Source organism: Balaenoptera borealis, assembly GCF_965194805.1.
Source record: "Balaenoptera borealis genome assembly, chromosome: X".
In the NCBI taxonomy this organism is placed as follows: Eukaryota; Metazoa; Chordata; class Mammalia; order Artiodactyla; family Balaenopteridae; genus Balaenoptera; species Balaenoptera borealis.
Genome location: NC_138881.1, coordinates 1,684,854 through 1,701,960, shown reverse-complemented (window position 1 = coordinate 1,701,960; position 17,107 = coordinate 1,684,854). Strand labels below are relative to the sequence as shown.

Here is a 17,107-nt window from a genome sequence, read left to right as displayed (position 1 = left end):
CCAGTGTCCACAGAGGGGATGATTCGGCAGGTGCTCAGACCGTGACGTATCCTGCTTGGTTGTGAGTCTCTGCCACGGACAGGAGTACAGTAGTCACAAGCAATTAATTCTTCCTGTGAGTGGCCCAAGGTTACTTTTAACATCCTCAACGGTCTCTTGCAAGATGGGATACGTTTCCCTCCTTCAGGCCCTGCCCTCTGGTTCCCGGTGGGACTTGGCTACGTGGAGCCTGGCATCCTCAGCCCATTAACCATCCCCGGCAGCTGAACTGTGTGGTGGACAGATATTGATCACCTTTCCCTGGGGTGATCCGATGATGCTGAGTGAAACCGATATTTTTTGGTTGCCATGGAGCTTGGAAGGCTCTACTGCGCCCCATGCTGATGGCAGAAGACAAGAGACACCCAAACACGCACGTATGAAAGCATTTGAGAGATGGGTCATAAAAACTCCCCATTTCTATTTAGACGGAGAGATTACTATAAGGCTGTCCTAGACGGCTCAGGTTCGGGTGTCCATTTAGAAGACCGAAGAGTATTCTAAATTCTCTCTGTTCCTTGAGAAATGCCTTGGGTGTTGGAGAAAGAGGAGGCAACCACGTGTCCACAGGAATATTCTGCAGTTTTCCTGTGGTCAGAAAGCTGGAAAATAGAACACAAAGTAGACTCACCCATACGTACTTGCTTTCCTGGACTTGGAATGGGCCATCAAAATCCATCGACCATAATCCATGGAGTAGGATGGACGGACCAGGCTGACTTTTGGAGACTGTCTGCCTAGGTTAAAGGATTCCTCTGTCCCCAGATGACTAATGACCCCAGCAGATGGATCATCATGCAATTCCCACAACGATGAGAAAAATATTGGTTAAGATGGAGTGATACAAACTTCTAGGGAGGTGTCTACGAGATTCAGAGGTTATGCTAATTGGAACAAAGAAGGATGGGCATGTTTACTTGGGGACTCGGGACTTGGAGCAGTTATCATGTGCAGTTGTCACATGCTCAGGGGAGAAAAGGACTGTCTACACAAGGGAGCGTCCTGACAGTGTAGACAAGTATGGGATTGGAGGAAGAGTTGTCATATAATCGGGTCTCTACTTGTCTCTTTGGCCATCTCCCAGTTTGGGAATCAGACTATAAAGTTTGAAATATTTTTCTAAAATCATTTAAAACTGTATGGCTAGAGGCATGGCTGACAAAGAATCTGGATTTCTAGCTGGGACAAAACCTCATGACATATCAACAGTCAACGGTGTCATCTTAGCGTTTACATCCAGAGCTTAAAAATCTCAAACTAGGACAGAAATTCGAATGATTCCGTGGTAAAAGACCTTCGCCTCACTGATTCCATCTCCTGCTGGCTGGAGTCTGCCACTTAATAAAATAACTAAAAAAAGACCTAAGAGTGGATACCTCATATATATATTTGCACTCAGCTGTCTGTTGTCCAAATTAGACAAATCTGCGGGTCCATGCTGTGATCGCAGCACGATTCCGAAAACCCAAGAAGGAACCTCTATTCTGTGTCTGACACAGTTTGGGAATCCTATCCCCTTTTGCAGATTCTACAAGCACAGGCATGTTGCATGCTCTTTCTTCTTCATTGCGAAAGGCCCTGGTATCTTAGCTCCTTTGGTATTTTCTAAAGTAATGGAGCAGGTTGATTCACACCCCGCCCGCTAAGCCTTATTCTCATGCAGTTTTCCATCTAACCATGTCCTTCTGTTTCTCCTCCTGCAACCCACTGCCGCCACTTATTGTGCAATCAGCAGATTTCCCCAAAAGCTAAAAGAAACCTTTGCAGACTGAGGAGAAACCCATGAGGACTGAGGGACAGGGGGCTCTTTGTCAGATTTGCGGCAGCTCCAAGCAAGCTCATCTTCTACCACGCACTTCTTTGTAAGAAGCTCCTGTGTGTGGGCACTCCCGTCACAGACTGTGGCTTTGTCGTAGGACGGGACTCAGGACACGGCTGGAACAGAGTGTCTTACTCTTTAAAAATAATGCAACACCCAGAGCATAAAACTTAAGACCTTCCTTGGAAATTCACACCACAACCTAATAAATTTTTTTATTAATTTATATTGGAGTGTAGTTGATTTACAATGTTGTGTTAGTTTCTGCTGTACAGCAAAGTGAATCAGTTATACATACACATGTATCCACTCTTTTTTAGATTCTTTTCCCATATAGGCCATTACAGAGTATTGAGTAGACTTCCCTGTGCTATACACTAGGTCCTTATTAGTTATCTATTTTATATATAGTAGTGTGTATATGTCAGTCCCAATCTCCCAATATATCCCTCTCCCCCCCCCCCTTACCCCCTGGTAACCATAAGTTTGTTTTCTACATCTGTGACTCTGTTTCCGTTTTGTAAATAAGTTCATTTGTATCATTTTTTTTTAGATTCCACATATAAGTGATATCATATGATTTGTTTTTCTCTGTCTGACTTACTTCACTCAGTATGATAACCTCTATAGTTGCATCCATGTTGCTGCAAATGGCATTATTTCATTCCTTTTTATGGCTGAGTAATATTCTGTTGTATATATGTACCACATCTTCTTTATCCATTCTTCTGTTGATGGACACTTAGGTTGCTTCCATGTCTTGGCTATTTTAAATAGTGCTGCTATGAACATTGTGGTGCATGTGTCTTTTCGAATTATGGTTTTCTCTGAATATATGCCCAGGAGTGGGATTGCTGGGTCATACGGTATTTTTAGTTTTTTAAGGAACCTCCATACTGCTTTCCACAGTGGCTGCACCAATTTACATTCCTACCAACAGTGTAGGAGGGTTCCCTGTTCTCCACACCCTCTCCAGCATTTATCGTTTGTAGATCTTTTGATGATGCCCATTCTGACGGGTGTCTGGTGATACCTCATTGTAGTTTTGATTTGCATTTCTCTAATAATTAGTGATGTTGAGCATCTTTACATGTGCTTTTTAGCCATCTCTATATGACCTAATAATTTTAATGGGCCAGAATTTCTTCTTCATCTCTAAACTAAAACCACATGTACAGGGATTTCTGTGGCGGTGCAGTGGTTAAGAATCCACCTGCCAATGCAGAGGACACGGGTTCGAGCCCTGGTCCAGGAAGATCCCACATACCACGGAGCAACTAAGCCCATGTTCCACAACTACTGAGCCCGCGTGCCACAACTACTGAAGCCCGCATGCCTAGAGCCCAAGCTCCGCAACAAGAGAAGCCACCGCAGTGAGAAGCCCTTGCACCATCATGAAGAGTAGCCCACGCTCGCCACAACTAGAGAAAGCCCGCGTGCAGCAACGAAGACCCAATGCAGCCATAAATAAATAAATAAATAAATGTATTTTTTAAGAAAACCATATGTACAAGTGCAACTATTCAATGAAAACAGTACCCTTTTCTTCACCAAATTCATAGCTCCATTTCTGTGCCATCCAATCCCAACACAATCCCTTGCTACTTGCCCATGATGACTCCTAGTCACAAGGATGCATGTATGAACCCCCTTGTGATGTGCTTCCTGCCAATATGCCCTCCGTCTTCTTGGGCGTCCATTCCACTGGCTGCCCCATCCTCTCGCAGCTCCCAGTCTGGGCTGGCATGATTCTGCTCCATCTTGGGACCACCTTCTTCCCCTCTGCTTCATGTTCTCTTGATATCTGTCTTCCTGCCGTTTCTCTTTTCTTTCCCCGAAGGCTAGGATGCCTCCATACTTGGGACCTTCTCCCTCTTCTTGGCCACGTGAACTCTGTGGACTTGTGCACTTGAACTCCTAGTATTTAAATCCTGAGACTGTCGGTGCAATACTCATATCAGACAGAGTAGACTTTAAAGCAAAGGCTATAAAGAAAGATAAAGAAGGACACTATATAATGATAAAAGGATCAATACAAGAAGGGGATTTTACACTCATCAACATATATGCACCTAATATAGGTGCACCCAAATACATAAAACAAATACTAACAGACATAAAGGGAGAAATCAATAGGAATAAATCCTGAGACTGTCGGGATTTGTGTTCAGATCTCTGCAGACTATCTTTGTAACCTTGAGCACACTTTTCATTCTCTGTGCCTCCCATACGGATCCGTAGATTGGGATAACCACAGTGCCCAACGCATAGGGTTTTGGTGAAGACGGGGTGAATGACTCCATGTGACTCACAGCCAAGGCTGGCTCTTGCTGAAGTCTCAGGAATTATCAGCTTCATTACGATGGCAATTTTTGTCTTGGAGAGTGGATTTCGCTTCAGAGTTTCAGTCCTCTAATTCTGCCATGCAAATGACTTTCAGAATTTTATGTCTAGCCACAGACTCTTCTTAAGACCTTTTAGAGGTCTTCTTAAGACCTTCTTAAGGTCTTTACTGTAAATACCAACTTGGCTTGAAATTGTCATCTCAAAGTCAATATGTACTAGTCTGCACTTATCACCATCATCGTAATCATAATCATCACCATCATCACCATCACCACCATCACCATCATCACCATCATCATCATCATCATCATCATCATCATCATCATCATCATCATCATCATCAGAATCATCAGAATCATCAGAATCATCATCATCATTTTTGCTCCATCACTAAATTAAAAGTAAGCTAGTCAAAAATAGTCGACTGCTTTCTGTAGCCCCATCACAGCTTTTGCCATAGTCTGTAAGGTTAGATTAGGGAAAGGGGTCACTTTCCCATAAAAGTCTGAATTTCCCTCCAACACATCTTTATGGATATGTCTCATTTTCTCAGTAAAACTCTCTCTCTCTCTCTCTCATTCACATAATACTTTTAATTATATCATTGACACCTCACTCTGTTGCTCACATATTCACTCAGTTTATTCTATCTTAGAAATACAACAATTTCTTCTGAGGAAACCCATGATAAGAACCCACCACCAACCATTCGTCACGAGCAATTTTGAAACTTTCATGAATGTCGCATCCCCTTACTTGCTCACCTTCTTTCAAAATCTCTCTTGCATTTTTGTGTCTCTGTTGTTCTTCTCCTACTGTGAGCCATTCTTTCCAAAACTCAGTTAGAGCCATGGTCTCCTACCTGGGTTCCCTGCTCTCAGTCTCTCCCCACTGGAATCCAGGTGATGCAGAGGAGCGATGGTCCACTCTCGATGCCTCCACCCGTCTCCCATTGCCTGTGAGTCAAAGCCCTTGGCCACCTGTTCGAGGCCTTCTATCCTCAAACTTCTTCCAGATCACCTGTCCAACCATGACCTGCCATGTGCCTTGCAGCTGCTCTGGAGTTCCATATTGTTCCTCAAACAAAACCCTCACAAGTAACTATTGTCTTCTGCTTCTGAAGTTCCTCCTCTGCCTTGGATATTTTCTGCCCTTTGCCAGAGCAAATGCTACACTTGTTCCAACTTCCCTTCTGGGTCCACCTCGCCTCTGCATCTTCTCTTTAACTTTCACCCTTGGGTTTCATTCTCCTCATCCCACCTTCACCTTTACCTAAAGAGTCTTTCACTGCCTTCTCCCTGCATCTGCACTAAGAAGCTCATTTCCATATCAGTTCCTAGATCAGTGTGGACATGAATGAGAGAACTTTAAAGCTGCCCATGAAGAAAGTCCTCCTTGGACCAGCACCTTCATGGAGAAAGTCAGATGATGTCCCCATTCCCATGAGGCTGCCTGAGAAGGGGGTGCCTTTGTGCTGATCACCGGATGCTGAGTTGGGCCCAACAGCACAGTCTGCCCTGCTTTTTTTTGTGATCCATCATTCTTCTAAAGTGAGAGATTGCTACATCCTAGTTTTTGAATCACCCAAGCTCATCTCTCTCCCCTGTGTCTCCAAGTTCTTTCTTCTTGGAGCCTCAACCCTGACTGCGAGCCTGGAGTTCTGCTGACTGGACCATATCTTTATGCCTTTGAGTCATAAGTTCCTGATACATCATGCTTCCTTGTCAAATGGATGGATGGTAGATGGGTGGATGGATGGGTAGATGGATAAGTGAATGGATGCATGAGTGGATGAATGATGGATAGATGGATTGGTGGATGGATGGATGGATAGATGGATGATGAATGGATGAGTTGGTGGATAGGTGGGTGGATGGATGGATGGGTAGATGCATAAGTGGATGGATGCATGAGTGGATGGATGACGGATCGATGGATGGATGGATGGATGAGTAGATGGATGGATGGTGAATGGATGAGTGGGTGGTTGGATGGCTCATCCCAATGGCAAAATCTCCCACCTCATTTTCCAAAATTTTCTTGCCGGGCTTTCTTTCACCAGGGTCCATCCACCTGGACAGACACCTAGCCTTGTCACCTTGATAGCCTGGTGCCATTCATCTGCTTGAATAACTATTTGAACCTGTGGAGTCTCAGGCTGGCCTTGTGGAGTCACTGCTGTCAGCAGGGCTGTCCTCTCAGATTCACTGAAGTTTGCGTCTCAAGCTCTAACTTTGCTAACAGTACCCTGCCAACCATCGTTAATGGGGCCAAGATGCAACCATCAGCCACAGCAGCTCAGAATTCATTGACATATGTGGTGCCCTTGATTTTCTGTTGCTCCTCCATGGGACCCGAGGCCATGGGAAGACTTCTGGCTTTGATCCATTCACATGCAACCATGTCTGATCTAAACAAACAACACTGTTTTAAATTTCTTCATCCAACTCTTTTTCCCAGTGAGTTCTCCTAGGACAGCTTTGGTGGATCCTTTCTCCGACTTATATCTGAGTTCAATCACACAGATGCACACCACACGTCTAAAGCTATTTCAAAATTAGCGGATGGGGCCACCTAAGTGTTTTAGTTTCCAGATGGCCACGCCAGAGATGACTCATGCTTACTCCTGTAATTTTTCCCGGAAAGGCAAAGTAAAAGAAATGAATATTTCTATGCCTATACTTGTTCAGGACAATAAGTTCCTCTGGAGAAAAACCAATACTTGTTGAAGGAAAGTTAAAAGAGAGAAAGAGACCTTATTCTGTTCAGTTTCTGTTAATTGATTCCCAAAGAACCATGGCATGACACACAACAAATGAGTTTAGGGGGATGAAACTGCACTGAAAATCACTTAGGAGGCTCAAACCAGACCAATTTGTTATGAGGCCACTTAGAGGCTGTCTCACAAGGAGGTTCAGTCATCACTTTTCCTAGTTTTTAGGCCACCGAGAATGCTCCACTGCCCAAAGGAAAACATCAGTCAGAAGACTATCTTTCAGGGATAAAGAAGAGAGGGAAACAGTCATTTTGGGTCAGATTGTTTTCTCAGAAGCCTAAGTGGAGGCTCTGATGACTCACCACAGGGGATTCAGATTCTCATGGATGATGGTGGTGGTGCTGCTGATGGTGATAGTGTGATAATGATGGTAATAGTGATGGTGATGATAGTGATAATGGAATGAAGATGATGGTGTTGATGATGACATGATAATGGCAATGATGATGATGGTTGGTGATGATGATGGTGCTTTTTGCTAATAAGCTATGAGGCTCATATCACTCAGAAAATAAGATCATGCACACTTTAGTTTTGGGTTATCGTGCAAGATCTTCTTTTTTTGGTCTTATTAAACATGGCTTAAGGCAAATCTCAGAAATCCATTTTACGTACTATGTGAAATGATCAAGGCTCATCCCAGAGTTTCTGCTCAGGATTTTGTAAGGGAGGATGGAGCAAAGGAATTAGTCGTTTATCCATTCATTGCTTTGACCCATGAGTAGTGCAAACATTCGGGATATCAGTACTGCACGAGAAACCAGGGATATAAAAATATAGGAGCTGGCAAGATGACGGTGACCATGCAATAGTGTTTGTTGAATGAATAAATGATGCCCATGAGCTCTTGGAAAAAGTTGGCCTGGCTAACACCTGTGAGGTCTACCTTTTAACCTACGGTAGATGGGTGGATGGATGGGTAGATGGATAAGTGAATGGATGCATGAGTGGACGGATGATGGATTGATGGATGCATGGATAGATGGATGGGTGGATGGATGGATGGATAGATGGATGATGAATGGATGAGTTGGTGGATAGGTGGGTGGATGGATGGATGGGGTACGACATGATTGTGCTTCTTTCATAGGTATGGGGTTCTTTTCTGGGAACACGCACACATATTTCAGAAGAGCTTGGGCCAGATATCATCCATGTTTGAACCAGAGTGTCAGGGCAAACTCTGTCCTCCTGACACTGTGTCCCAAACTGAAGGCAAAACTTGGCACAGTGGAGGACTTCTGTCCTACCCGTGTGGGATTTCTCATTCTGCTATCAAATCACAGAAGCTCCTGCCTTGGGGTTGACAAGAGGGGTCCTCGTTTGGAAGGCTTTCCTTAATCTCTTGTTCCTGACCCACAAGCATGGCAGACTCTCTTGTCTTACATGAGCTTCTTCTAACCTTGTGTTACCTACACACGCTTTCCCATTTATATCAGCCCTTTCTTTGTCTGGCTGCTTTTAAAAATAGTGCATTCTGGCAGCTCCCAGTTCCCTGCTTCACATTCAGTCTTCCTTTTCCCCCCAACTATTTCATCTTAGTAATAGTGCTTGTGTTAATTTTATATGTCGACTTGACTTGGCCATGGTGCCCAGATATGTGGTCAGACATTATTCTGGATGTTTCTGTGGGGGTGTTTATGGATGAAATTAAGATTTAAATTGTTCGACTTTGAGTAAAGCAGATTGTGCTCCACAGTGTGGGTGGGCCTCGTCAAATCAGTTGAAGGTGTGAATAGAACAAAAGACTGACCTCTCCAGAGAAAGATGGCATTTTGCAGCAGAAGTCCTCTGGACTTGTCCTGCAACATCATGTCTTTTTTTGGTCTCCAGCCTGCTGGTCTACCCTGCAGATTTTGGACTTGCCAGCCTCTATAATTGCATGTAATTGCATGAATCAATTCCTTAAAATAAATATCTCCCTTTCTTTCTCTCTCTCCATACACACACACACACACACACACACACACACACACACACACACACATACACACACACATATATCCTATTGGTTCTGTTTCTCTGGAGAACCTTGCTACAATAATTTCAGCATGAATATTAAAATAAAATATCTCACCTACACAATCTAATTGTTCTGTCATGCTGAGTCTTTTTGTTTTTTAATGTGTAGCTTCAATGTTTATTGATAATGATGGTTATGATGACAGTTTTTTTTTTAATATCTTTATTGGAGTATAATTGCTTTACAGTGGTGTGTTAGTTTCTGCTTTATAACAAAGTGAATCAGTTATTCATATACATATGTCCCCATATCTCTTCCCTCTTGCATCTCCCTCCCTCCCACCCTCCCTATCCCACCCCTCTAGGTGGTCACAAAGCACCGAACTGATCTCCCTGTGCTATGCGGCTGCTTCCCACTAGCTATCTATTTTACGTTTGGTAGTGTATCTATGTCCATGCCACTCTCTCATTTTGTCCCAGCTTACCCTTCCCCCTCCCTGTATCCTCAAGTCCATTCTCTAGTAGGTCTGCATCTTTATTCCCATCTTGCCCCTAGATTCTTCATGACCATTTTTTTTTTTAGATTCCATATATATGTGTTAGCATACGGTATTTGTTTTTCTCTTTCTGACTTACTTCACTCTGTATGACAGACTCTAGGTCCATCCACCTCACTACAAATAACTCAATTGCGTTTCCTTTTATGGCTGAGTAATATTCCATTGTATATACGTGCCACATCTCCTTTATCCATTCATCTATCAGTGGACACTTAGGTTGCTTCCATGTCCTGGTTATTGTAAATAGAGCTGCAATGAACATTTTGGTACATGACTCTTTTTGAATTATGGTTTTCTCAGGTATATGCCCAGTAGTGGGATGGCTGGGTCGTATGGTAGTTCTATTTTTAGTTTTTTAAGGAACCTCCATACTGTTCTCCATAGTGGCTGTATCAATTTACATTCCCACCAACAGTGCAGGAGGGTTCCCTTTTCTCCACACCCTCTCCAGCATTTATTGTTTGTAGATTTTTTGATGATGGCCTTTCTGACTGGTGTGAGGTGATATCTCATTGTAGTTTTGATTTGCATTTCTCTAATGATTAGTGATGTTGAGCATCCTTTCATGTGTTTGTTGGCAATCTGTATATCTTCTTTGGAGAAATGTCTATTTAGGTCTTCTGCCCATTTTTGGATTGGGTTGTTTGTTTTTTTGATATTGAGCTGCATGTCTATTTTGGAGATTAATCCTTTGTCAGTTGCTTCATTTGCAAATATTTTCTCCCATTCTGAGGGTTGTCTTTTCGTCTTGTTTATGGTTTCCTTTGCTGTGCAAAAGCTTTGAAGTTTCATTAGGTCCCATTTGTTCATTTTTGTTTTTATTTCCACTTCTCTAGGAGGTGGGTCAAAAAGGATCTTGCTGTGATTTATGTCATAGAGCGTTCTGCCTATGTTTTCCTCTAAGAGTTTGATAGTGTCTGGTCTTACATTTAGGTCTTTAATCCATTTTGAGTTTATTTTTGTGTATGGTCTTAGGGACTGTTCTAATTTCATTCTTTTACATGTAGCTGTCCAGTTTTCCCAGCACCACTTATTGAAGAGGCTGTCTTTTCTCCGCTGTATATTCTTGCCTCCTTTATCAAAGGTAAGATGACCATATGTGCGTGGGTTTATCTCTGCGCTTTCTATTCTGTTTCAATGATCTATATTTCTGTTTTTGTGCCAGTACCACGCTGTCTTGATGACTGTAGCTTTGTAGTATAGTCTGAAGTCTGGGAGCCTGATTCCTCCAGCTCCGTTTTTCTTTCTCAAGATTGCTTTGGCTATTCGGGGTCTTTTGTGTGTCCATACAAATAGTGAAATTTCTTGTTCTAGTTCTGTGAAAAATGCCATTGGTAGTTTGATAGGGATTGCATTGAATCTGTAGATTGCTTTGGGTAGTAGAGTCATTTTCACAATGTTGATGTGCAAATGTGTTTGTAATTACAGTGTTCTAATATTTAATTTAATATTCATTCATGAAAATTTTATGTATTGCTTTCCCCATTAGTTTTGATGGCAGCCTGGTGTTTTATCAAATGAGAAAGTGCACTTTATCTGACCTTCTATAAAATGGTGCTGAGGTAGCCATCTTTGTGCTTCCCTCCTCCCCATATTTGTATTATTTACTTAGAATAAACCCCGATTAACAGGACTTCTTGGTCACACTGTATGGACGTTTTGCATTTTTTTGATACCCAGCTGTCTTTGTCTCTTCCTTTTTTGCCCCTAAGAATCAGCCTTTGGAAGTGGTGTTGCCCGATCAAATTACAAGACACCAGTTAAACTTGAATTTTTTATAAATAACATTTTTTAGTGTAAATATGTACCAAATATTGCAAGATAAACAATACATAGTAGTTTAGTATATGTATATCCCATGCAATATTTGAGACAAGTAGTTTATTTAGTACAAGTATGTCCCATGCAATATTTGAGACAAATCTTTTATTTAGTATACGTATGTCCCATGCTGTAGTTGGGACATACTTATACTAAAGAACACATATTTGTTCTTTTTTGTTGTTTATCTGAAACTCAAATTTAACTATGTGTCCTGTGTGTTGATTTGCTAAAGCCAGCAACCCTGTTTGAAACATTTGTCTAGGACTTAGAGCCAGGCTGATTAAGCTTTTAGAGTCAGAATACTCCTTATTTTCAGTATTTTACAATCTGACTTCTGATGGGACCACTGAAGTAAGTGAAATTGTCTCTGAAGTGCTAACATTTTTTGAGCACCACTGGGAACCCATTGGAGAACCATAAACCAATAACTGGGCAACATTTATTGAGTGTGGGTGGGTATCAAGCTAGGAAAGAACCAACCAAGATTGCTTAGCTTTAAAAAAGAAGTATATAGATATGGTGAGTGCTGTGTTAGGTATTTGTGGTCTAACCACTAGGTTTGTGTAGAGCAAAGCTAGTTTTCTACGGTAGGTTCTGCTAATCACACCCAGACTAGGACAGTGGAAGCAAGGTTTCCGGGCATATTTAAGGAAGACACTATCAGGTGCAAACTCTGCATTTGCATGAGTCTGACAGAGAGCACATCCTCCAGTGTTGCATCCTGGGTGCCTTGCTTGCCTTAATTTTGCTCAGTCTGGCTGCTGATTCACCAGAGATGAGAAATACAACAAAAGATCCCTACATCAGACCGTAAACCCACCCCGCACATTTCTTGTCTCACTGAAACCCTTGAATGGCGGCACTACTGCCATAGAAATGTTATTTTTGTCTGTAGACTGTAAGCTCCTTCAGAAAAAAGGACCAGGAATTACTTGTCTCTCCACTCTGCTCAGTCTGTAGCTTCTTGCTTAACATGGCCTCAGCGTCCTATAAATATCAGTTGAATTAGTAAAGCAGTGACGACTTTACAATTTTTGGGTTGGCCAAGAAGTTCATTTGAACATCTTACAGAAAAAAAACATACGAACTTTTGGCCAACACAATATTTTCCAAAGAAGTGACGGGAAATGAAACTCCAGATTCATCCACTTTTACACATTTTCACCATCACTTCCTATTATTTTTCCAAAGCTTTAACCGGGAAGATGTCAGTCTACATGATCAGATAAATTGATGTGAAAATCACTGTAGGAACAGAAATTCCTCCCCACCTAAGAAGATACTTCTGCTAACAAATGATTTATTCAACAGCGATGTTGACTGTCCTTTAAAATTAAGTTTTCCAAGAAGGAAGTTGGACATTTTTCACCTGCCCGGTCATGATTGCCCTGGGTGATTTAAAGCGATTCGAGGAATGTGCAAAATTGCTCTCGTGAATTTCCCCCTGACAGGTGTTGAGACACGCAGCTGGGCGTTCGTTTGTCTGAACATTGCTGTGGAGGCTCTTGTGTTCCCTGGACGCATAGGAATGTGAGCTGTGTAAAGCAGACATTGTGAAGGGAGGTTGGACCTTCAGATCGTATCTGCTGAGTTAAAAAAAAAAAAAAAAAGGCATTGTAGATTTTAAAATAATAATAATAGTTGAGCCACGGGCATGCCACGTATGAAAGTAGAACAGTGATGTTGATTTCTCATTCCTCTTCATCCTTTAAATAACTAACCTGAGAGTGAGGCAACAGAGGGAATATTCAGAGGAGAACATTTCATCACAAGAAGAAAGACTGTGGAGAGAGAACCTATCATGCAGAGTTGTCTGATCTGAACAGTAGAATCTCATCGTTCATTTTTGAGGTCCCGTCCTTTGCAACCACAATTTCCTCTTTATCATAGACAGCAGTGTGTCCATTGTGCCTTGTCACCCTTCCACTGAGTGACATTTAGCATTGATTGGCAGCCTGCTGCCAATCTGAAGGGAAATAAAGTGTGCTGGGTTTCACAAGTCAATCGTTAAGTCAATGATGGGTGGGAAATGTCCCCCGTCGTTTCCAGGAGCTCGTGTGTGTGTGTGTGTGTGTATGCACGCACACACCAGGTACATCAGATGACTGGTGACTGGGGTGCCTGCTCAGGGTTCTGGGGGATGCCACCTGCTGCAGATTCCTGCTGGCATTTCACTTGCAGTGTCCACTATATCACTTAAGACATCCTCCAAATTTCATTCCCAAACATCCCAGCAGAGCCTGCACCAAGATGGACCCATGTGGTCATAAAGAATCAACATTTATCTGACCTGTGAGAATATCAATTTATCAACACTTAACACATTCATATTATTAAATGTGACATTACTTGTATAAAATGTATCCATTTAAAAAGTTACCTTTACTTTTTTCCCATGGTAGGTTTCCCTTGGCAAGCACTGATTTCAGATGTGGTTCCTCATGTTATCCCAGACCTTATACAAAACATGAGTCATATCGTTTTATACATTCAATATTTGTATAGATTTGCCTACATGTTTACCATTTTTTGATGTCTTTATTTCTTTTGACATTCTTGCACCTTCCAATATGAGTTAGTGCTGGCTTTTTTTTTTAACTTTAAAAAACTTTTATTGAGATATAATTGACATAAAACATTGTATAAGTTTAAGGCATGCAACATGTGGATTTGATACATTGATGTGTTGCAATATGATTGCCACTGTACTAACACCTCTGTCGTATAACATAATTATGTCTTTTTTGTTGTGGGAACAATTAAGACCTAATCTGTTAGCAACTTTGTAGTTTACAATACAAGATTGATGTCTATAATCACTATGCTGTGCATTAAATCTCCAGGACTTATTTATCTACTGGTTGCAAGCTTGTACCCTTAAACAACATCTCCCAATCCCCCACTCCCAAGCCCCTGATAACCACCATTCCACTCTCTGCTTTTGCAAGTCTGAGGTTTTTAGATTCCACATATAAGTGATACCATACAGTATTGGTCTTTGTGTAGCCTGACATCTCATTTAGCATAATGTCCGCAAGGTCCATCCATGTTGTTGCAAATGGTAGGATTTCATTCTTCCTTATGGCTGAATAATATTCGTGTGTGTGTGTGTGTGTGTGTGCGTGTGTGTGCGTGTGCGTGTGCGCGAATGATATTTTTATCAGTTACTTTGATTTATCTGTTGAAAACATTTGGGTTCTTTCAGTATCTTGGCTATTGTGAATAATTCTGCAGTAAACATGGGAGTGCAGTTATCTCTTTGATAACCTATTTTTATTTCCTTGGGATATACCAAGGAATGGAAGTTGTGGATCATATGGTAGTTCTATTTTTTAAAATAAATTTATTTATTTTATTTATTTATGTTTGGCTGCGTTGGGTCTTCGTTGCTGCGCACGGGCTTCCTCTAGTTCCAGCCAGCGGGGTCTACTCTTCGTTGTGCGCGGGCTTCTCATGGCGGTGGCTCCTCTTGTTGTGGAGCATGGGCTCTAGGCACGTGGGCTTCAGTAGTTGTGGCGCATGGGCTCAGTAGTTTCACATTTTTCATTTCATTTCTACTAATTCCAAAAGCATTGTCTTCTGTTTCTGGAGATGAGAGAGGACATCAAAAACGTGGTCTATGTTTGATCAGTTCTGTGTCTCTCTGTGCTGGCTTCTGGAAAGTGTAGCCTTCCAGTTCACTGGTGCTCTCTTCATTTCTTTCTTATCTACTTTTAACTCCATCCACTGAGTTTTAAATTTCAGTGTTTGTATCTTGCATTTCTAGAAGTTCTGTTGGGTCTTTCTCAAATCAAGCTTGCTTTTAATTATTTGTGTAGGTTGTGCTGCAATCTGTATCTGATCATCTAAACCTGAAATCTTTCTGCTCTGTTTGTTCTGTCTCTCATGCCTGTTGAGAATTGCTCAAGGAGACTTAAGTCCTTATGGGCTTTGTAATCTTTACATTTCAGACACTCTTCTCCCTTGTCCCTGAATGAGGGCACATTCCTCCAGAGAAGATGTGTGTTTGCATCTTCTGGGGGTCTCTGTGGGCCAAAACTATGATATAATCATGCTGTTCATTCTGATAGATTGGAATCCTTGTTGTATCCTTGCTGTTATACTTCAGATGTCATCACTGTGCCTAGAAACACTGTCAATTAGGACCATTTTAAACCAAATTCAGAGTTTAGAATTTTACTAGAGGGAATACCACCTAAGTGATGTGAATTTATCCTGCTAATCTGCATGAGGGCAGATTCTTGGTTACAGATTTTCAAGAACTTTCCTTTGCCTTATTAACTAAGTGCCAATGCATGACTTCTAGAGGGTGGAAGCCGTGTTTGCATCTTGTGGACTCTTATACTGAGAATGTCATTGCTGGTTCTCAAACCCATAAATTCACGTCTTCTTTACATTCTAAATAATGATTAAGGACCCCAAACAGCTTCTGTCTGGGTGACTTATATAAATTGATATTTACCATATTAGCAACGAAAACTGAGAAGATTGTTAAACATCTATTGACGGATACATTTAAAAATAATGATAATAAATCCATTACATGTTAACACAAATAATATATTCTTATTGTATGAAGAATATCTTATATTCTTATTATATAAAGAACATAGTCTTATGAGTATATTATATTCTTCTTATAAACTATATATATATGTTATATGTAATATATTCTCACTAATGGGAGAATATGAGTGATAAGAATGGCATTGTTTTACATTTTTGCAAATCACTTTAATGTCTGGCATTCTAGAAAACAACCAGATTCTTTCATCTGCTTCTGTATTCAATCTGTTGTGTTATCACCCATCACATAGCCTCCAGAAAAGTCCACTGGACTCTTACAAGAGAGCGAGGGTGAAAAAGACAAATATGGTCTCAGTATCATTAGGAAAAGAGTTTTGCCTCAGGGTAACCCATCCCCAAGGTTCCCTGTACCACACTTTGAGAACAACTAGTGTAGCACTTTGGAGTCACAACTTCATGGAGGAAAATGTCTCATTAGACTCCCGACCTTGACAAGGACATAAAAAGCATTGTCTTCTGCTTCTGGAGATGTGAGAAGACATCAAAAACGTGATCTATGTTTGACCAGTTGACTGACTATTCTCTGGGAAGAGGTGGCTTCAGGGCTCTGCCTGTCTGTCTCCCTCAAGATTATGGCCTGACAGTTCTGTTATCCCATCTGTCTTGAGATGCTTCTAATAAGATGCTTTATGGGAATTCCCTGGCAGTCCAGTGATTAGGGCTCCGTGCTTTCATTGCCGAGGGCCCGGTTTCAATCCCTGGTCAGGGAACTAAGATCCCACAAGCTGTGCGGCCAGAAAAAAAAAAAAAAAAGATGCTTTACAAATATATTCACCCAGCATTCTTCATTTTGTTTCAGCTGGAATGTTGGCTCAAATAAGCTAATCTTCCATGTTACCAGAAATAGCACTCATATTAAAAGACTTACGCATGACAGATTAAGATGACGAGAAGAAAATAGGAATATTAAGGATTTAAGTTATATAACAGAAGGAAAGTTTAATGGATGTATGAGAAAATCCATATCCATAAAATATAAATGACATTTTTAACTATCTATTAGCTCAAAAAGAAGACATTAATTCCAAATAGTATAAATAGGATCAACCACATTTGGGGCCATAATGTCATGGTGTTAAAATTTGATAACAGAATATTCACAAATACTATCATCCAACTGGAATCGTTTTTTATTGAAGTATAGTTGATTTACAATGTTGTGCCAGTCTCTGCAGAGTGACTCAGTTAAGCACA

The 17,107-nt window shown here is 41.3% G+C and overlaps 2 protein-coding genes across 2 annotated transcripts in view; both read left to right on the top strand.

Annotated features, from left to right (window-relative positions):
- DHRSX (dehydrogenase/reductase X-linked) overlaps nucleotides 1-9,154 on the top strand; it is a 242,722-nt gene extending 233,568 nt beyond the window's left edge. The window contains exon 8 of the mRNA XM_082375849.1: nucleotides 1,775-9,154. The gene's annotated coding sequence lies outside the window, so the exon portion shown is untranslated. The remainder of the gene's footprint in view (nucleotides 1-1,774) is intronic.
- The window catches only part of LOC309619921 (uncharacterized protein), a 124,037-nt gene that overhangs the window by 41,918 nt on the left and 65,012 nt on the right, over nucleotides 1-17,107 (top strand). The window lies entirely within an intron of this gene.